The sequence below is a fragment of the Hyla sarda genome, chromosome 4, assembly GCF_029499605.1.
Source record: "Hyla sarda isolate aHylSar1 chromosome 4, aHylSar1.hap1, whole genome shotgun sequence".
Classification (NCBI taxonomy): Eukaryota; Metazoa; Chordata; class Amphibia; order Anura; family Hylidae; genus Hyla; species Hyla sarda.
The window spans coordinates 343,175,911-343,198,722 of record NC_079192.1 but is presented as its reverse complement, the minus strand read 5'-3'; positions in this window follow the sequence as shown (position 1 = coordinate 343,198,722).

Here is a 22,812-nt window from a genome sequence, read left to right as displayed (position 1 = left end):
TGCTTCCTGTTTAGTTCATTTGAAAGCCATAAATTAGCACCGATACATCACTATCCTGAGCTTCCCTATTTTTCTATGATATTTTGAAAACATTTATAAGAGTAAAACAGAAACGGGCAGGCCAAACTAAGGCACTCACTTTTATTTAAAATTAGGTAAGTGCTTTCTGTGTATTAGCACTTTTACCATGGATCTTCTTCAGTGCGGATATCATATTATAAAACTTCTACCTCGATTGAACATGGCAAGTAACTTAGTGGAAACGGGATGGCCAAACCAAAGCACTCACTTTAATTTAAAATGTAGTAAGTGCTTCCTGTTTGGTTAACTTGCTTTCCAACATTTTCCATCCCTATTCCAAGTCGTATTTTGGAGAAAATGCAAACTATGGAATGTTGCTACAAATGCTAATATATTACCAATTATTGTACATTTATATTCTTCATTAGTAATATACCAACACAGACCTAAAGTAAAAAATTTAATTTTATTACAGGTACAAGTAAAACATTTTAGCAAGGCGCTTACGTGTTAGGCATTAACATTTTGATAATTGAATTGATCCACCCATTGTTCACAATACCGGTCTGTTTGGTAAATAAGGGGTGTGACACAAACTTTAGATTGGTTTCAGACATACAAATAGAGAGACAACCACTCACAATTGATCAGTTACTTAAGTTGAACCTGCAAAAGAACTCCACAAATTTAGGTAAGCAATTGATTGAGATTAGTTACATGTCTTTGCAACTAAAGCAGCTAAATGTTACTTCCATTTTATAGGTTAGGTTTATGCTTCATTAAACATGGTTTTGTTTGTTATCTGGATGATGATTTTACCTATTTATTTTATATACTGCTTTTTTCCGAACCCCCTATTAGTGTATTCTCATGGTGTATTTTGCTATAGTGTAACGTGAAAAAAAAGATATTCAGTGGCAACAGGCAGACTAAACTAAGGCATTTCCTTGCATTATCAATATCAGTAAGTGCTTCCTGTTTAGTTCATTTGAAAGCCATATATTAGCACCGATACATCACTATCCTGAGCTTTCCTATTTTTCTATGATATTTTGAAAACATTTATAAGAGTAAAACAGAAACGGGCAGGCCAAACTAAGGCACTCACTTTTATTTAAAATTAGGTAAGTGCTTTCTGTGTATTAGCACTTTTACCATGGATCTTCTTCAGTGCGGATATCATATTATAAAACTTCTACCTCGATTGAACATGGCAAGTAACTTAGTGGAAACGGGATGGCCAAACGAAAGCACTCACTTTAATTTAAAATGTAGTAAGTGCTTCCTGTTTGGTTAACTCGCTTTCCAACATTTTCCATCCCTATTCCAAGTCGTATTTTGGAGAAAATGCAAACTATGGAATGTTGCTACAAATATCAATATATTACCAATTATTGTACCTTTATATTCTTCATTAGTAATATACCAACACAGAACTAAAGTAAAAAATTTAATTTTATTACAGGTAAAAGTAAAACATTTTAGCAAGGCGCTTACGTGTTAGGCATTAACATTTTGATAATTGAATTGATCCACCCATTGTTCACAAAACCGGTCTGTTTGGTAACTAAGGGGAGTGACACAAAACTTTAGATTGGTTTCAGACATACAAATAGAGAGACAACCACTCACAATTGATCAGTTACTTAAGTTGAACCTGCAAAAGAACTCCACAAATTTAGGTAAGCAATTGATTGAGATTAGTTACATGTCTTTGCAACTAAAGCAGCTAAATGTTACTTCCATTTTATAGGTTAGGTTTATGCTTCATTAAACATGGTTTTGTTTGTTATCTGGATGATGATTTTACCTATTTATTTTATATACTGCTTTTTTCCGAACCCCCTATTAGTGTATTCTCATGGTGTATTTTGCTATAGTGTAACGTGAAAAAAAAAGATATTCAGTGGCAGCAGGCAGACTAAACTAAGGCATTTCCTTGCATTTCCAATATCAGTAAGTGCTTCCTGTTTAGTTCATTTGAAAGCCATAAATTAGCACCGATACATCACTATGCTGAGCTTCTCTTTTTTTCTATGATATTTTGAAAACATTTATAAGAGTAAAATGGAAACGGGCAGGCCAAACTAAGGCACTCACTTTTATTTAAAATTAGGTAAGTGCTTTCTGTGTGCTTAGCTCGTTCACCATGAATCTTCTTCAATGCGGATATCATATTTTAAAACTTCTACCTCGATTGAACATGGCAAGTAACTTAGTGGAAATAGGATGGCCAAACCGAAGCACTCACTTTAATTCAAAATGTAGTAAGTGCTTCCCGTTTGGTTAACCCGCTTTCCATCATTTTTTATCCGTATTCCATGTCATATTTAGGAGAAATTGCGTACTATGGAATGTTGCTACAAATACTAATATATTACCAATTATTGTACATTTATATTCTTCATTAGTAATATACCAACACAGACCTAAAGTAAAAAAGTGGAAGTTTATTACAGGTAAAAGTAAAACATTTTAGCAAGGCGCTTACATGTTAGGCATTAACATTTTGATAATTTAATTGATCCACCCATTGTTCACAAAATCGGTCTGTTTGGTAAATAAGGGGAGTGACACAAAACTTTAGATTGGTTTCAGACATACAAATAGAGAGACAACCACTCACAATTGATCAGTTACTTAAGTTGAACCTGCAAAAGAACTCCACAAATTTAGGTAAGCAATTGATTGAGATTAGTTACATGTCTTTGCAACTAAAGCAGCTAAATGTTACTTCCATTTTATAGGTTAGGTTTATGCTTCATTAAACATGGTTTTGTTTGTTATCTGGATGATGATTTTACCTATTTATTTTATATACTGCTTTTTTCCGAACCCCCTATTAGTGTATTCTCATGGTGTATTTTGCTATAGTGTAACGTGAAAAAAAAGATATTCAGTGGCAACAGGCAGACTAAACTAAGGCATTTCCTTGCATTATCAATATCAGTAAGTGCTTCCTGTTTAGTTCATTTGAAAGCCATATATTAGCACCGATACATCACTATCCTGAGCTTTCCTATTTTTCTATGATATTTTGAAAACATTTATAAGAGTAAAACAGAAACGGGCAGGCCAAACTAAGGCACTCACTTTTATTTAAAATTAAGTAAGTGCTTTCTGTGTATTAGCACTTTTACCATGGATCTTCTTCAGTGCGGATATCATATTATAAAACTTCTACCTCGATTGAACATGGCAAGTAACTTAGTGGAAACGGGATGGCCAAACCAAAGCACTCACTTTAATTTAAAATGTAGTAAGTGCTTCCTGTTTGGTTAACTTGCTTTCCAACATTTTCCATCCCTATTCCAAGTCGTATTTTGGAGAAAATGCAAACTATGGAATGTTGCTACAAATGCTAATATATTACCAATTATTGTACATTTATATTCTTCATTAGTAATATACCAACACAGACCTAAAGTAAAAAATTTAATTTTATTACAGGTACAAGTAAAACATTTTAGCAAGGCGCTTACGTGTTAGGCATTAACATTTTGATAATTTAATTGATCCACCCATTGTTCACAATACCGGTCTGTTTGGTAAATAAGGGGTGTGACACAAACTTTAGATTGGTTTCAGACATACAAATAGAGAGACAACCACTCACAATTGATCAGTTACTTAAGTTGAACCTGCAAAAGAACTCCACAAATTTAGGTAAGCAATTGATTGAGATTAGTTACATGTCTTTGCAACTAAAGCAGCTAAATGTTACTTCCATTTTATAGGTTAGGTTTATGCTTCATTAAACATGGTTTTGTTTGTTATCTGGATGATGATTTTACCTATTTATTTTATATACTGCTTTTTTCCGAACCCCCTATTAGTGTATTCTCATGGTGTATTTTGCTATAGTGTAACGTGAAAAAAAAAGATATTCAGTGGCAGCAGGCAGACTAAACTAAGGCATTTCCTTGCATTTCCAATATCAGTAAGTGCTTCCTGTTTAGTTCATTTGAAAGCCATAAATTAGCACCGATACATCACTATGCTGAGCTTCTCTTTTTTTCTATGATATTTTGAAAACATTTATAAGAGTAAAACAGAAACAGGCAGGCCAAACTAAGGCACTCACTTTTATTTAAAATTAAGTAAGTGCTTTCTGTGTATTAGCACTTTTACCATGGATCTTCTTCAGTGCGGATATCATATTATAAAACTTCTACCTCGATTGAACATGGCAAGTAACTTAGTGGAAACGGGATGGCCAAACCAAAGCACTTACTTTAATTTAAAATGTAGTAAGTGCTTCCTGTTTGGTTAACTTGCTTTCCAACATTTTCCATCCCTATTCCAAGTCGTATTTTGGAGAAAATGCAAACTATGGAATGTTGCTACAAATGCTAATATATTACCAATTATTGTACATTTATATTCTTCATTAGTAATATACCAACACAGACCTAAAGTAAAAAATTTAATTTTATTACAGGTACAAGTAAAACATTTTAGCAAGGCGCTTACGTGTTAGGCATTAACATTTTGATAATTGAATTGATCCACCCATTGTTCACAATACCGGTCTGTTTGGTAAATAAGGGGTGTGACACAAACTTTAGATTGGTTTCAGACATACAAATAGAGAGACAACCACTCACAATTGATCAGTTACTTAAGTTGAACCTGCAAAAGAACTCCACAAATTTAGGTAAGCAATTGATTGAGATTAGTTACATGTCTTTGCAACTAAAGCAGCTAAATGTTACTTCCATTTTATAGGTTAGGTTTATGCTTCATTAAACATGGTTTTGTTTGTTATCTGGATGATGATTTTACCTATTTATTTTATATACTGCTTTTTTCCGAACCCCCTATTAGTGTATTCTCATGGTGTATTTTGCTATAGTGTAACGTGAAAAAAAAAGATATTCAGTGGCAGCAGGCAGACTAAACTAAGGCATTTCCTTGCATTTCCAATATCAGTAAGTGCTTCCTGTTTAGTTCATTTGAAAGCCATAAATTAGCACCGATACATCACTATGCTGAGCTTCTCTTTTTTTCTATGATATTTTGAAAACATTTATAAGAGTAAAATGGAAACGGGCAGGCCAAACTAAGGCACTCACTTTTATTTAAAATTAGGTAAGTGCTTTCTGTGTGCTTAGCTCGTTCACCATGAATCTTCTTCAATGCGGATATCATATTTTAAAACTTCTACCTCGATTGAACATGGCAAGTAACATAGTGGAAATGGGATGGCCAAACCGAAGCACTCACTTTAATTCAAAATGTAGTAAGTGCTTCCCGTTTGGTTAACCCGCTTTCCATCATTTTTTATCCGTATTCCATGTCATATTTAGGAGAAATTGCGTACTATGGAATGTTGCTACAAATACTAATATATTACCAATTATTGTACATTTATATTCTTCATTAGTAATATACCAACACAGACCTAAAGTAAAAAAGTGGAAGTTTATTACAGGTAAAAGTAAAACATTTTAGCAAGGCGCTTACGTGTTAGGCATTAACATTTTGATAATTTAATTGATCCACCCATTGTTCACAAAATCGGTCTGTTTGGTAAATAAGGGGAGTGACACAAAACTTTAGATTGGTTTCAGACATACAAATAGAGAGACAACCACTCACAATTGATCAGTTACTTAAGTTGAACCTGCAAAAGAACTCCACAAATTTAGGTAAGCAATTGATTGAGATTAGTTACATGTCTTTGCAACTAAAGCAGCTAAATGTTACTTCCATTTTATAGGTTAGGTTTATGCTTCATTAAACATGGTTTTGTTTGTTATCTGGATGATGATTTTACCTATTTATTTTATATACTGCTTTTTTCCGAACCCCCTATTAGTGTATTCTCATGGTGTATTTTGCTATAGTGTAACGTGAAAAAAAAGATATTCAGTGGCAACAGGCAGACTAAACTAAGGCATTTCCTTGCATTATCAATATCAGTAAGTGCTTCCTGTTTAGTTCATTTGAAAGCCATATATTAGCACCGATACATCACTATCCTGAGCTTTCCTATTTTTCTATGATATTTTGAAAACATTTATAAGAGTAAAACAGAAACGGGCAGGCCAAACTAAGGCACTCACTTTTATTTAAAATTAGGTAAGTGCTTTCTGTGTATTAGCACTTTTACCATGGATCTTCTTCAGTGCGGATATCATATTATAAAACTTCTACCTCGATTGAACATGGCAAGTAACTTAGTGGAAACGGGATGGCCAAACCAAAGCACTCACTTTAATTTAAAATGTAGTAAGTGCTTCCTGTTTGGTTAACTCGCTTTCCAACATTTTCCATCCCTATTCCAAGTCGTATTTTGGAGAAAATGCAAACTATGGAATGTTGCTACAAATATCAATATATTACCAATTATTGTACCTTTATATTCTTCATTAGTAATATACCAACACAGACCTAAAGTAAAAATTTTTATTTTATTACAGGTAAAAGTAAAACATTTTAGCAAGGCGCTTACGTGTTAGGCATTAACATTTTGATAATTGAATTGATCCACCCATTGTTCACAAAACCGGTCTGTTTGGTAACTAAGGGGAGTGACACAAAACTTTAGATTGGTTTCAGACATACAAATAGAGAGACAACCACTCACAATTGATCAGTTACTTAAGTTGAACCTGCAAAAGAACTCCACAAATTTAGGTAAGCAATTGATTGAGATTAGTTACATGTCTTTGCAACTAAAGCAGCTAAATGTTACTTCCATTTTATAGGTTAGGTTTATGCTTCATTAAACATGGTTTTGTTTGTTATCTGGATGATGATTTTACCTATTTATTTTATATACTGCTTTTTTCCGAACCCCCTATTAGTGTATTCTCATGGTGTATTTTGCTATAGTGTAACGAGAGAAAAAAAGATATTCAGTGGCAACAGGCAGACTAAACTAAGGCATTTCCTTGCATTATCAATATCAGTAAGTGCTTCCTGTTTAGTTCATTTGAAAGCCATAAATTAGCACCGATACATCACTATCCTGAGCTTCCCTATTTTTCTATGATATTTTGAAAACATTTATAAGAGTAAAACAGAAACGGGCAGGCCAAACTAAGGCACTCACTTTTATTTAAAATTAGGTAAGTGCTTTCTGTGTATTAGCACTTTTACCATGGATCTTCTTCAGTGCGGATATCATATTATAAAACTTCTACCTCGATTGAACATGGCAATTAACTTAGTGGAAACGGGATGGCCAAACCAAAGCACTCACTTTAATTTAAAATGTAGTAAGTGCTTCCTGTTTGGTTAACTTGCTTTCCAACATTTTCCATCCCTATTCCAAGTCGTATTTTGGAGAAAATGCAAACTATGGAATGTTGCTACAAATGCTAATATATTACCAATTATTGTACATTTATATTCTTCATTAGTAATATACCAACACAGACCTAAAGTAAAAAATTTAATTTTATTACAGGTACAAGTAAAACATTTTAGCAAGGCGCTTACGTGTTAGGCATTAACATTTTGATAATTGAATTGATCCACCCATTGTTCACAATACCGGTCTGTTTGGTAAATAAGGGGTGTGACACAAACTTTAGATTGGTTTCAGACATACAAATAGAGAGACAACCACTCACAATTGATCAGTTACTTAAGTTGAACCTGCAAAAGAACTCCACAAATTTAGGTAAGCAATTGATTGAGATTAGTTACATGTCTTTGCAACTAAAGCAGCTAAATGTTACTTACATTTTATAGGTTAGGTTTATGCTTCATTAAACATGGTTTTGTTTGTTATCTGGATGATGATTTTACCTATTTATTTTATATACTGCTTTTTTCCGAACCCCCTATTAGTGTATTCTCATGGTGTATTTTGCTATAGTGTAACGTGAAAAAAAAAGATATTCAGTGGCAGCAGGCAGACTAAACTAAGGCATTTCCTTGCATTTCCAATATCAGTAAGTGCTTCCTGTTTAGTTCATTTGAAAGCCATAAATTAGCACCGATACATCACTATGCTGAGCTTCTCTTTTTTTCTATGATATTTTGAAAACATTTATAAGAGTAAAATGGAAACGGGCAGGCCAAACTAAGGCACTCACTTTTATTTAAAATTAGGTAAGTGCTTTCTGTGTGCTTAGCTCGTTCACCATGAATCTTCTTCAATGCGGATATCATATTTTAAAACTTCTACCTCGATTGAACATGGCAAGTAACATAGTGGAAATGGGATGGCCAAACCGAAGCACTCACTTTAATTCAAAATGTAGTAAGTGCTTCCCGTTTGGTTAACCCGCTTTCCATCATTTTTTATCCGTATTCCATGTCATATTTAGGAGAAATTGCGTACTATGGAATGTTGCTACAAATACTAATATATTACCAATTATTGTACATTTATATTCTTCATTAGTAATATACCAACACAGACCTAAAGTAAAAAAGTGGAAGTTTATTACAGGTAAAAGTAAAACATTTTAGCAAGGCGCTTACGTGTTAGGCATTAACATTTTGATAATTTAATTGATCCACCCATTGTTCACAAAATCGGTCTGTTTGGTAAATAAGGGGAGTGACACAAAACTTTAGATTGGTTTCAGACATACAAATAGAGAGACAACCACTCACAATTGATCAGTTACTTAAGTTGAACCTGCAAAAGAACTCCACAAATTTAGGTAAGCAATTGATTGAGATTAGTTACATGTCTTTGCAACTAAAGCAGCTAAATGTTACTTCCATTTTATAGGTTAGGTTTATGCTTCATTAAACATGGTTTTGTTTGTTATCTGGATGATGATTTTACCTATTTATTTTATATACTGCTTTTTTCCGAACCCCCTATTAGTGTATTCTCATGGTGTATTTTGCTATAGTGTAACGTGAAAAAAAAGATATTCAGTGGCAACAGGCAGACTAAACTAAGGCATTTCCTTGCATTATCAATATCAGTAAGTGCTTCCTGTTTAGTTCATTTGAAAGCCATATATTAGCACCGATACATCACTATCCTGAGCTTTCCTATTTTTCTATGATATTTTGAAAACATTTATAAGAGTAAAACAGAAACGGGCAGGCCAAACTAAGGCACTCACTTTTATTTAAAATTAGGTAAGTGCTTTCTGTGTATTAGCACTTTTACCATGGATCTTCTTCAGTGCGGATATCATATTATAAAACTTCTACCTCGATTGAACATGGCAAGTAACTTAGTGGAAACGGGATGGCCAAACCAAAGCACTCACTTTAATTTAAAATGTAGTAAGTGCTTCCTGTTTGGTTAACTCGCTTTCCAACATTTTCCATCCCTATTCCAAGTCGTATTTTGGAGAAAATGCAAACTATGGAATGTTGCTACAAATATCAATATATTACCAATTATTGTACCTTTATATTCTTCATTAGTAATATACCAACACAGACCTAAAGTAAAAAATTTTATTTTATTACAGGTAAAAGTAAAACATTTTAGCAAGGCGCTTACGTGTTAGGCATTAACATTTTGATAATTGAATTGATCCACCCATTGTTCACAAAACCGGTCTGTTTGGTAACTAAGGGGAGTGACACAAAACTTTAGATTGGTTTCAGACATACAAATAGAGAGACAACCACTCACAATTGATCAGTTACTTAAGTTGAACCTGCAAAAGAACTCCACAAATTTAGGTAAGCAATTGATTGAGATTAGTTACATGTCTTTGCAACTAAAGCAGCTAAATGTTACTTCCATTTTATAGGTTAGGTTTATGCTTCATTAAACATGGTTTTGTTTGTTATCTGGATGATGATTTTACCTATTTATTTTATATACTGCTTTTTTCCGAACCCCCTATTAGTGTATTCTCATGGTGTATTTTGCTATAGTGTAACGAGAGAAAAAAAGATATTCAGTGGCAACAGGCAGACTAAACTAAGGCATTTCCTTGCATTATCAATATCAGTAAGTGCTTCCTGTTTAGTTCATTTGAAAGCCATAAATTAGCACCGATACATCACTATCCTGAGCTTCCCTATTTTTCTATGATATTTTGAAAACATTTATAAGAGTAAAACAGAAACGGGCAGGCCAAACTAAGGCACTCACTTTTATTTAAAATTAGGTAAGTGCTTTCTGTGTATTAGCACTTTTACCATGGATCTTCTTCAGTGCGGATATCATATTATAAAACTTCTACCTCGATTGAACATGGCAAGTAACTTAGTGGAAACGGGATGGCCAAACCAAAGCACTCACTTTAATTTAAAATGTAGTAAGTGCTTCCTGTTTGGTTAACTTGCTTTCCAACATTTTCCATCCCTATTCCAAGTCGTATTTTGGAGAAAATGCAAACTATGGAATGTTGCTACAAATGCTAATATATTACCAATTATTGTACATTTATATTCTTCATTAGTAATATACCAACACAGACCTAAAGTAAAAAATTTAATTTTATTACAGGTACAAGTAAAACATTTTAGCAAGGCGCTTACGTGTTAGGCATTAACATTTTGATAATTGAATTGATCCACCCATTGTTCACAATACCGGTCTGTTTGGTAAATAAGGGGTGTGACACAAACTTTAGATTGGTTTCAGACATACAAATAGAGAGACAACCACTCACAATTGATCAGTTACTTAAGTTGAACCTGCAAAAGAACTCCACAAATTTAGGTAAGCAATTGATTGAGATTAGTTACATGTCTTTGCAACTAAAGCAGCTAAATGTTACTTACATTTTATAGGTTAGGTTTATGCTTCATTAAACATGGTTTTGTTTGTTATCTGGATGATGATTTTACCTATTTATTTTATATACTGCTTTTTTCCGAACCCCCTATTAGTGTATTCTCATGGTGTATTTTGCTATAGTGTAACGTGAAAAAAAAGATATTCAGTGGCAACAGGCAGACTAAACTAAGGCATTTCCTTGCATTTCCAATATCAGTAAGTGCTTCCTGTTTAGTTCATTTGAAAGCCATAAATTAGCACCGATACATCACTATGCTGAGCTTCTCTTTTTTTCTATGATATTTTGAAAACATTTATAAGAGTAAAATGGAAACGGGCAGGCCAAACTAAGGCACTCACTTTTATTTAAAATTAGGTAAGTGCTTTCTGTGTATTAGCACTTTTACCATGGATCTTCTTCAGTGCGGATATCATATTATAAAACTTCTACCTCGATTGAACATGGCAAGTAACTTAGTGGAAACGGGATGGCCAAACCAAAGCACTCACTTTAATTTAAAATGTAGTAAGTGCTTCCTGTTTGGTTAACTTGCTTTCCAACATTTTCCATCCCTATTCCGTGTCGTATTTTGGAGAAAATGCAAACTATGGAATGTTGCTACAAATGCTAATATATTACCAATTATTGTACATTTATATTCTTCATTAGTAATATACCAACACAGACCTAAAGTAAAAAATTTAATTTTATTACAGGTACAAGTAAAACATTTTAGCAAGGCGCTTACGTGTTAGGCATTAACATTTTGATAATTGAATTGATCCACCCATTGTTCACAATACCGGTCTGTTTGGTAAATAAGGGGTGTGACACAAACTTTAGATTGGTTTCAGACATACAAATAGAGAGACAACCACTCACAATTGATCAGTTACTTAAGTTGAACCTGCAAAAGAACTCCACAAATTTAGGTAAGCAATTGATTGAGATTAGTTACATGTCTTTGCAACTAAAGCAGCTAAATGTTACTTCCATTTTATAGGTTAGGTTTATGCTTCATTAAACATGGTTTTGTTTGTTATCTGGATGATGATTTTACCTATTTATTTTATATACTGCTTTTTTCCGAACCCCCTATTAGTGTATTCTCATGGTGTATTTTGCTATAGTGTAACGTGAAAAAAAAAGATATTCAGTGGCAGCAGGCAGACTAAACTAAGGCATTTCCTTGCATTTCCAATATCAGTAAGTGCTTCCTGTTTAGTTCATTTGAAAGCCATAAATTAGCACCGATACATCACTATGCTGAGCTTCTCTTTTTTTCTATGATATTTTGAAAACATTTATAAGAGTAAAATGGAAACGGGCAGGCCAAACTAAGGCACTCACTTTTATTTAAAATTAGGTAAGTGCTTTCTGTGTGCTTAGCTCGTTCACCATGAATCTTCTTCAATGCGGATATCATATTTTAAAACTTCTACCTCGATTGAACATGGCAAGTAACATAGTGGAAATGGGATGGCCAAACCGAAGCACTCACTTTAATTCAAAATGTAGTAAGTGCTTCCCGTTTGGTTAACCCGCTTTCCATCATTTTTTATCCGTATTCCATGTCATATTTAGGAGAAATTGCGTACTATGGAATGTTGCTACAAATACTAATATATTACCAATTATTGTACATTTATATTCTTCATTAGTAATATACCAACACAGACCTAAAGTAAAAAAGTGGAAGTTTATTACAGGTAAAAGTAAAACATTTTAGCAAGGCGCTTACGTGTTAGGCATTAACATTTTGATAATTTAATTGATCCACCCATTGTTCACAAAATCGGTCTGTTTGGTAAATAAGGGGAGTGACACAAAACTTTAGATTGGTTTCAGACATACAAATAGAGAGACAACCACTCACAATTGATCAGTTACTTAAGTTGAACCTGCAAAAGAACTCCACAAATTTAGGTAAGCAATTGATTGAGATTAGTTACATGTCTTTGCAACTAAAGCAGCTAAATGTTACTTCCATTTTATAGGTTAGGTTTATGCTTCATTAAACATGGTTTTGTTTGTTATCTGGATGATGATTTTACCTATTTATTTTATATACTGCTTTTTTCCGAACCCCCTATTAGTGTATTCTCATGGTGTATTTTGCTATAGTGTAACGTGAAAAAAAAGATATTCAGTGGCAACAGGCAGACTAAACTAAGGCATTTCCTTGCATTATCAATATCAGTAAGTGCTTCCTGTTTAGTTCATTTGAAAGCCATATATTAGCACCGATACATCACTATCCTGAGCTTTCCTATTTTTCTATGATATTTTGAAAACATTTATAAGAGTAAAACAGAAACGGGCAGGCCAAACTAAGGCACTCACTTTTATTTAAAATTAGGTAAGTGCTTTCTGTGTATTAGCACTTTTACCATGGATCTTCTTCAGTGCGGATATCATATTATAAAACTTCTACCTCGATTGAACATGGCAAGTAACTTAGTGGAAACGGGATGGCCAAACCAAAGCACTCACTTTAATTTAAAATGTAGTAAGTGCTTCCTGTTTGGTTAACTCGCTTTCCAACATTTTCCATCCCTATTCCAAGTCGTATTTTGGAGAAAATGCAAACTATGGAATGTTGCTACAAATATCAATATATTACCAATTATTGTACCTTTATATTCTTCATTAGTAATATACCAACACAGACCTAAAGTAAAAAATTTTATTTTATTACAGGTAAAAGTAAAACATTTTAGCAAGGCGCTTACGTGTTAGGCATTAACATTTTGATAATTGAATTGATCCACCCATTGTTCACAAAACCGGTCTGTTTGGTAACTAAGGGGAGTGACACAAAACTTTAGATTGGTTTCAGACATACAAATAGAGAGACAACCACTCACAATTGATCAGTTACTTAAGTTGAACCTGCAAAAGAACTCCACAAATTTAGGTAAGCAATTGATTGAGATTAGTTACATGTCTTTGCAACTAAAGCAGCTAAATGTTACTTCCATTTTATAGGTTAGGTTTATGCTTCATTAAACATGGTTTTGTTTGTTATCTGGATGATGATTTTACCTATTTATTTTATATACTGCTTTTTTCCGAACCCCCTATTAGTGTATTCTCATGGTGTATTTTGCTATAGTGTAACGAGAGAAAAAAAGATATTCAGTGGCAACAGGCAGACTAAACTAAGGCATTTCCTTGCATTATCAATATCAGTAAGTGCTTCCTGTTTAGTTCATTTGAAAGCCATAAATTAGCACCGATACATCACTATCCTGAGCTTCCCTATTTTTCTATGATATTTTGAAAACATTTATAAGAGTAAAACAGAAACGGGCAGGCCAAACTAAGGCACTCACTTTTATTTAAAATTAGGTAAGTGCTTTCTGTGTATTAGCACTTTTACCATGGATCTTCTTCAGTGCGGATATCATATTATAAAACTTCTACCTCGATTGAACATGGCAAGTAACTTAGTGGAAACGGGATGGCCAAACCAAAGCACTCACTTTAATTTAAAATGTAGTAAGTGCTTCCTGTTTGGTTAACTTGCTTTCCAACATTTTCCATCCCTATTCCAAGTCGTATTTTGGAGAAAATGCAAACTATGGAATGTTGCTACAAATGCTAATATATTACCAATTATTGTACATTTATATTCTTCATTAGTAATATACCAACACAGACCTAAAGTAAAAAATTTAATTTTATTACAGGTACAAGTAAAACATTTTAGCAAGGCGCTTACGTGTTAGGCATTAACATTTTGATAATTGAATTGATCCACCCATTGTTCACAATACCGGTCTGTTTGGTAAATAAGGGGTGTGACACAAACTTTAGATTGGTTTCAGACATACAAATAGAGAGACAACCACTCACAATTGATCAGTTACTTAAGTTGAACCTGCAAAAGAACTCCACAAATTTAGGTAAGCAATTGATTGAGATTAGTTACATGTCTTTGCAACTAAAGCAGCTAAATGTTACTTCCATTTTATAGGTTAGGTTTATGCTTCATTAAACATGGTTTTGTTTGTTATCTGGATGATGATTTTACCTATTTATTTTATATACTGCTTTTTTCCGAACCCCCTATTAGTGTATTCTCATGGTGTATTTTGCTATAGTGTAACGTGAAAAAAAAAGATATTCAGTGGCAGCAGGCAGACTAAACTAAGGCATTTCCTTGCATTTCCAATATCAGTAAGTGCTTCCTGTTTAGTTCATTTGAAAGCCATAAATTAGCACCGATACATCACTATGCTGAGCTTCTCTTTTTTTCTATGATATTTTGAAAACATTTATAAGAGTAAAATGGAAACGGGCAGGCCAAACTAAGGCACTCACTTTTATTTAAAATTAGGTAAGTGCTTTCTGTGTGCTTAGCTCGTTCACCATGAATCTTCTTCAATGCGGATATCATATTTTAAAACTTCTACCTCGATTGAACATGGCAAGTAACATAGTGGAAATGGGATGGCCAAACCGAAGTACTCACTTTAATTCAAAATGTAGTAAGTGCTTCCCGTTTGGTTAACCCGCTTTCCATCATTTTTTATCCGTATTCCATGTCATATTTAGGAGAAATTGCGTACTATGGAATGTTGCTACAAATACTAATATATTACCAATTATTGTACATTTATATTCTTCATTAGTAATATACCAACACAGACCTAAAGTAAAAAAGTGGAAGTTTATTACAGGTAAAAGTAAAACATTTTAGCAAGGCGCTTACGTGTTAGGCATTAACATTTTGATAATTTAATTGATCCACCCATTGTTCACAAAATCGGTCTGTTTGGTAAATAAGGGGAGTGACACAAAACTTTAGATTGGTTTCAGACATACAAATAGAGAGACAACCACTCACAATTGATCAGTTACTTAAGTTGAACCTGCAAAAGAACTCCACAAATTTAGGTTAGCAATTAATTGAGATTAGTTACATGTCTTTGCAACTAAAGCAGCTAAATGTTACTTCCATTTTATAGGTTAGGTTTATGCTTCATTAAACATGGTTTTGTTTGTTATCTGGATGATGATTTTACCTATTTATTTTATATACTGCTTTTTTCCGAACCCCCTATTAGTGTATTCTCATGGTGTATTTTGCTATAGTGTAACGTGAAAAAAAAGATATTCAGTGGCAACAGGCAGACTAAACTAAGGCATTTCCTTGCATTATCAATATCAGTAAGTGCTTCCTGTTTAGTTCATTTGAAAGCCATATATTAGCACCGATACATCACTATCCTGAGCTTTCCTATTTTTCTATGATATTTTGAAAACATTTATAAGAGTAAAACAGAAACGGGCAGGCCAAACTAAGGCACTCACTTTTATTTAAAATTAGGTAAGTGCTTTCTGTGTATTAGCACTTTTACCATGGATCTTCTTCAGTGCGGATATCATATTATAAAACTTCTACCTCGATTGAACATGGCAAGTAACTTAGTGGAAACGGGATGGCCAAACCAAAGCACTCACTTTAATTTAAAATGTAGTAAGTGCTTCCTGTTTGGTTAACTCGCTTTCCAACATTTTCCATCCCTATTCCAAGTCGTATTTTGGAGAAAATGCAAACTATGGAATGTTGCTACAAATATCAATATATTACCAATTATTGTACATTTATATTCTTCATTAGTAATATACCAACACAGACCTAAAGTAAAAAATTTTATTTTATTACAGGTAAAAGTAAAACATTTTAGCAAGGCGCTTACGTGTTAGGCATTAACATTTTGATAATTGAATTGATCCACCCATTGTTCACAAAACCGGTCTGTTTGGTAACTAAGGGGAGTGACACAAAACTTTAGATTGGTTTCAGACATACAAATAGAGAGACAACCACTCACAATTGATCAGTTACTTAAGTTGAACCTGCAAAAGAACTCCACAAATTTAGGTAAGCAATTGATTGAGATTAGTTACATGTCTTTGCAACTAAAGCAGCTAAATGTTACTTCCATTTTATAGGTTAGGTTTATGCTTCATTAAACATGGTTTTGTTTGTTATCTGGATGATGATTTTACCTATTTATTTTATATACTGCTTTTTTCCGAACCCCCTATTAGTGTATTCTCATGGTGTATTTTGCTATAGTGTAACGAGAGAAAAAAAGATATTCAGTGGCAACAGGCAGACTAAACTAAGGCATTTCCTTGCATTATCAATATCAGTAAGTGCTTCCTGTTTAGTTCATTTGAAAGCCATAAATTAGCACCGATACATCACTATCCTGAGCTTCCCTATTTTTCTATGATATTTTGAAAACATTTATAAGAGTAAAACAGAAACGGGCAGGCCAAACTAAGGCACTCACTTTTATTTAAAATTAGGTAAGTGCTTTCTGTGTATTAGCACTTTTACCATGGATCTTCTTCAGTGCGGATATCATATTATAAAACTTCTACCTCGATTGAACATGGCAAGTAACTTAGTGGAAACGGGATGGCCAAACCAAAGCACTCACTTTAATTTAAAATGTAGTAAGTGCTTCCTGTTTGGTTAACTTGCTTTCCAACATTTTCCATCCCTATTCCAAGTCGTATTTTGGAGAAAATGCAAACTATGGAATGTTGCTACAAATGCTAATATATTACCAATTATTGTACATTTATATTCTTCATTAGTAATATACCAACACAGACCTAAAGTAAAAAATTTAATTTTATTACAGGTACAAGTAAAACATTTTAGCAAGGCGCTTACGTGTTAGGCATTAACATTTTGATAATTGAATTGATCCACCCATTGTTCACAATACCGGTCTGTTTGGTAAATAAGGGGTGTGACACAAACTTTAGATTGGTTTCAGACATACAAATAGAGAGACAACCACTCACAATTGATCAGTTACTTAAGTTGAACCTGCAAAAGAACTCCACAAATTTAGGTAAGCAATTGATTGAGATTAGTTACATGTCTTTGCAACTAAAGCAGCTAAATGTTACTTCCATTTTATAGGTTAGGTTTATGCTTCATTAAACATGGTTTTGTTTGTTATCTGGATGATGATTTTACCTATTTATTTTATATACTGCTTTTTTCCGAACCCCCTATTAGTGTATTCTCATGGTGTATTTTGCTATAGTGTAACGTGAAAAAAAAAGATATTCAGTGGCAACAGGCAGACTAAACTAAGGCATTTCCTTGCATTTCCAATATCAGTAAGTGCTTCCTGTTTAGTTCATTTGAAAGCCATAAATTAGCACCGATACATCACTATGCTGAGCTTCTCTTTTTTTCTATGATATTTTGAAAACATTTATAAGAGTAAAATGGAAACGGGCAGGCCAAACTAAGGCACTCACTTTTATTTAAAATTAGGTAAGTGCTTTCTGTGTGCTTAGCTCGTTCACCATGAATCTTCTTCAATGCGGATATCATATTTTAAAACTTCTACCTCGATTGAACATGGCAAGTAACTTAGTGGAAATAGGATGGCCAAACCGAAGCACTCACTTTCATTCAAAATGTAGTAAGTGCTTCCCGTTTGGTTAACCCGCTTTCCATCATTTTTTATCCGTATTCCATGTCATATTTAGGAGAAATTGCGTACTATGGAATGTTGCTACAAATACTAATATATTACCAATTATTGTACATTTATATTCTTCATTAGTAATATACCAACACAGACCTAAAGTAAAAAAGTGGAAGTTTATTACAGGTAAAAGTAAAACATTTTAGCAAGGCGCTTACATGTTAGGCATTAACATTTTGATAATTTAATTGATCCACCCATTGTTCACAAAATCGGTCTGTTTGGTAAATAAGGGGAGTGACACAAAACTTTAGATTGGTTTCAGACATACAAATAGAGAGACAACCACTCACAATTGATCAGTTACTTAAGTTGAACCTGCAAAAGAACTCCACAAATTTAGGTAAGCAATTGATTGAGATTAGTTACACGTCTTTGCAACTAAAGCAGCTAAATGTTACTTCCATTTTATAGGTTAGGTTTATGCTTCATTAAACATGGTTTTGTTTGTTATCTGGATGATGATTTTACCTATTTATTTTATATACTGCTTTTTTCCGAACCCCCTATTAGTGTATTCTCATGGTGTATTTTGCTATAGTGTAACGTGAAAAAAAAGATATTCAGTGGCAACAGGCAGACTAAACTAAGGCATTTCCTTGCATTATCAATATCAGTAAGTGCTTCCTGTTTAGTTCATTTGAAAGCCATATATTAGCACCGATACATCACTATCCTGAGCTTTCCTATTTTTCTATGATATTTTGAAAACATTTATAAGAGTAAAACAGAAACGGGCAGGCCAAACTAAGGCACTCACTTTTATTTAAAATTAGGTAAGTGCTTTCTGTGTATTAGCACTTTTACCATGGATCTTCTTCAGTGCGGATATCATATTATAAAACTTCTACCTCGATTGAACATGGCAAGTAACTTAGTGGAAACGGGATGGCCAAACCAAAGCACTCACTTTAATTTAAAATGTAGTAAGTGCTTCCTGTTTGGTTAACTCGCTTTCCAACATTTTCCATCCCTATTCCAAGTCGTATTTTGGAGAAAATGCAAACTATGGAATGTTGCTACAAATATCAATATATTACCAATTATTGTACCTTTATATTCTTCATTAGTAATATACCAACACAGACCTAAAGTAAAAAATTTAATTTTATTACAGGTAAATGTAAAACATTTTAGCAAGGCGCTTACGTGTTAGGCATTAACATTTTGATAATTGAATTGATCCACCCATTGTTCACAAAACCGGTCTGTTTGGTAACTAAGGGGAGTGACACAAAACTTTAGATTGGTTTCAGACATACAAATAGAGAGACAACCACTCACAATTGATCAGTTACTTAAGTTGAACCTGCAAAAGAACTCCACAAATTTAGGTAAGCAATTGATTGAGATTAGTTACATGTCTTTGCAACTAAAGCAGCTAAATGTTACTTCCATTTTATAGGTTAGGTTTATGCTTCATTAAACATGGTTTTGTTTGTTATCTGGATGATGATTTTACCTATTTATTTTATATACTGCTTTTTTCCGAACCCCCTATTAGTGTATTCTCATGGTGTATTTTGCTATAGTGTAACGAGAGAAAAAAAGATATTCAGTGGCAACAGGCAGACTAAACTAAGGCATTTCCTTGCATTATCAATATCAGTAAGTGCTTCCTGTTTAGTTCATTTGAAAGCCATAAATTAGCACCGATACATCACTATCCTGAGCTTCCCTATTTTTCTATGATATTTTGAAAACATTTATAAAAGTAAAACAGAAACGGGCAGGCCAAACTAAGGCACTCACTTTTATTTAAAATTAGGTAAGTGCTTTCTGTGTATTAGCACTTTTACCATGGATCTTCTTCAGTGCGGATATCATATTATAAAACTTCTACCTCGATTGAACATGGCAAGTAACTTAGTGGAAACGGGATGGCCAAACCAAAGCACTCACTTTAATTTAAAATGTAGTAAGTGCTTCCTGTTTGGTTAACTTGCTTTCCAACATTTTCCATCCCTATTCCAAGTCGTATTTTGGAGAAAATGCAAACTATGGAATGTTGCTACAAATGCTAATATATTACCAATTATTGTACATTTATATTCTTCATTAGTAATATACCAACACAGACCTAAAGTAAAAAATTTAATTTTATTACAGGTACAAGTAAAACATTTTAGCAAGGCGCTTACGTGTTAGGCATTAACATTTTGATAATTGAATTGATCCACCCATTGTTCACAATACCGGTCTGTTTGGTAAATAAGGGGTGTGACACAAACTTTAGATTGGTTTCAGACATACAAATAGAGAGACAACCACTCACAATTGATCAGTTACTTAAGTTGAACCTGCAAAAGAACTCCACAAATTTAGGTAAGCAATTGATTGAGATTAGTTACATGTCTTTGCAACTAAAGCAGCTAAATGTTACTTCCATTTTATAGGTTAGGTTTATGCTTCATTAAACATGGTTTTGTTTGTTATCTGGATGATGATTTTACCTATTTATTTTATATACTGCTTTTTTCCGAACCCCCTATTAGTGTATTCTCATGGTGTATTTTGCTATAGTGTAACGTGAAAAAAAAGATATTCAGTGGCAACAGGCAGACTAAACTAAGGCATTTCCTTGCATTATCAATATCAGTAAGTGCTTCCTGTTTAGTTCATTTGAAAGCCATATATTAGCACCGATACATCACTATCCTGAGCTTTCCTATTTTTCTATGATATTTTGAAAACATTTATAAGAGTAAAACAGAAACGGGCAGGCCAAACTAAGGCACTCACTTTTATTTAAAATTAGGTAAGTGCTTTCTGTGTATTAGCACTTTTACCATGGATCTTCTTCAGTGCGGATATCATATTATAAAACTTCTACCTCGATTGAACATGGCAAGTAACTTAGTGGAAACGGGATGGCCAAACCAAAGCACTCACTTTAATTTAAAATGTAGTAAGTGCTTCCTGTTTGGTTAACTCGCTTTCCAACATTTTCCATCCCTATTCCAAGTCGTATTTTGGAGAAAATGCAAACTATGGAATGTTGCTACAAATATCAATATATTACCAATTATTGTACCTTTATATTCTTCATTAGTAATATACCAACACAGACCTAAAGTAAAAAATTTAATTTTATTACAGGTAAAAGTAAAACATTTTAGCAAGGCGCTTACGTGTTAGGCATTAACATTTTGATAATTGAATTGATCCACCCATTGTTCACAAAACCGGTCTGTTTGGTAACTAAGGGGAGTGACACAAAACTTTAGATTGGTTTCAGACATACAAATAGAGAGACAACCACTCACAATTGATCAGTTACTTAAGTTGAACCTGCAAAAGAACTCCACAAATTTAGGTAAGCAATTGATTGAGATTAGTTACATGTCTTTGCAACTAAAGCAGCTAAATGTTACTTCCATTTTATAGGTTAGGTTTATGCTTCATTAAACATGGTTTTGTTTGTTATCTGGATGATGATTTTACCTATTTATTTTATATACTGCTTTTTTCCGAACCCCCTATTAGTGTATTCTCATGGTGTATTTTGCTATAGTGTAACGAGAGAAAAAAAGATATTCAGTGGCAACAGGCAGACTAAACTAAGGCATTTCCTTGCATTATCAATATCAGTAAGTGCTTCCTGTTTAGTTCATTTGAAAGCCATAAATTAGCACCGATACATCACTATCCTGAGCTTCCCTATTTTTCTATGATATTTTGAAAACATTTATAAGAGTAAAACAGAAACGGGCAGGCCAAACTAAGGCACTCACTTTTATTTAAAATTAGGTAAGTGCTTTCTGTGTATTAGCACTTTTACCATGGATCTTCTTCAGTGCGGATATCATATTATAAAACTTCTACCTCGATTGAACATGGCAAGTAACTTAGTGGAAACGGGATGGCCAAACCAAAGCACTCACTTTAATTTAAAATGTAGTAAGTGCTTCCTGTTTGGTTAACTTGCTTTCCAACATTTTCCATCCCTATTCCAAGTCGTATTTTGGAGAAAATGCAAACTATGGAATGTTGCTACAAATGCTAATATATTACCAATTATTGTACATTTATATTCTTCATTAGTAATATACCAACACAGACCTAAAGTAAAAAATTTAATTTTATTACAGGTACAAGTAAAACATTTTAGCAAGGCGCTTACGTGTTAGGCATTAACATTTTGATAATTGAATTGATCCACCCATTGTTCACAATACCGGTCTGTTTGGTAAATAAGGGGTGTGACACAAACTTTAGATTGGTTTCAGACATACAAATAGAGAGACAACCACTCACAATTGATCAGTTACTTAAGTTGAACCTGCAAAAGAACTCCACAAATTTAGGTAAGCAATTGATTGAGATTAGTTACATGTCTTTGCAACTAAAGCAGCTAAATGTTACTTCCATTTTATAGGTTAGGTTTATGCTTCATTAAACATGGTTTTGTTTGTTATCTGGATGATGATTTTACCTATTTATTTTATATACTGCTTTTTTCCGAACCCCCTATTAGTGTATTCTCATGGTGTATTTTGCTATAGTGTAACGTGAAAAAAAAAGATATTCAGTGGCAGCAGGCAGACTAAACTAAGGCATTTCCTTGCATTTCCAATATCAGTAAGTGC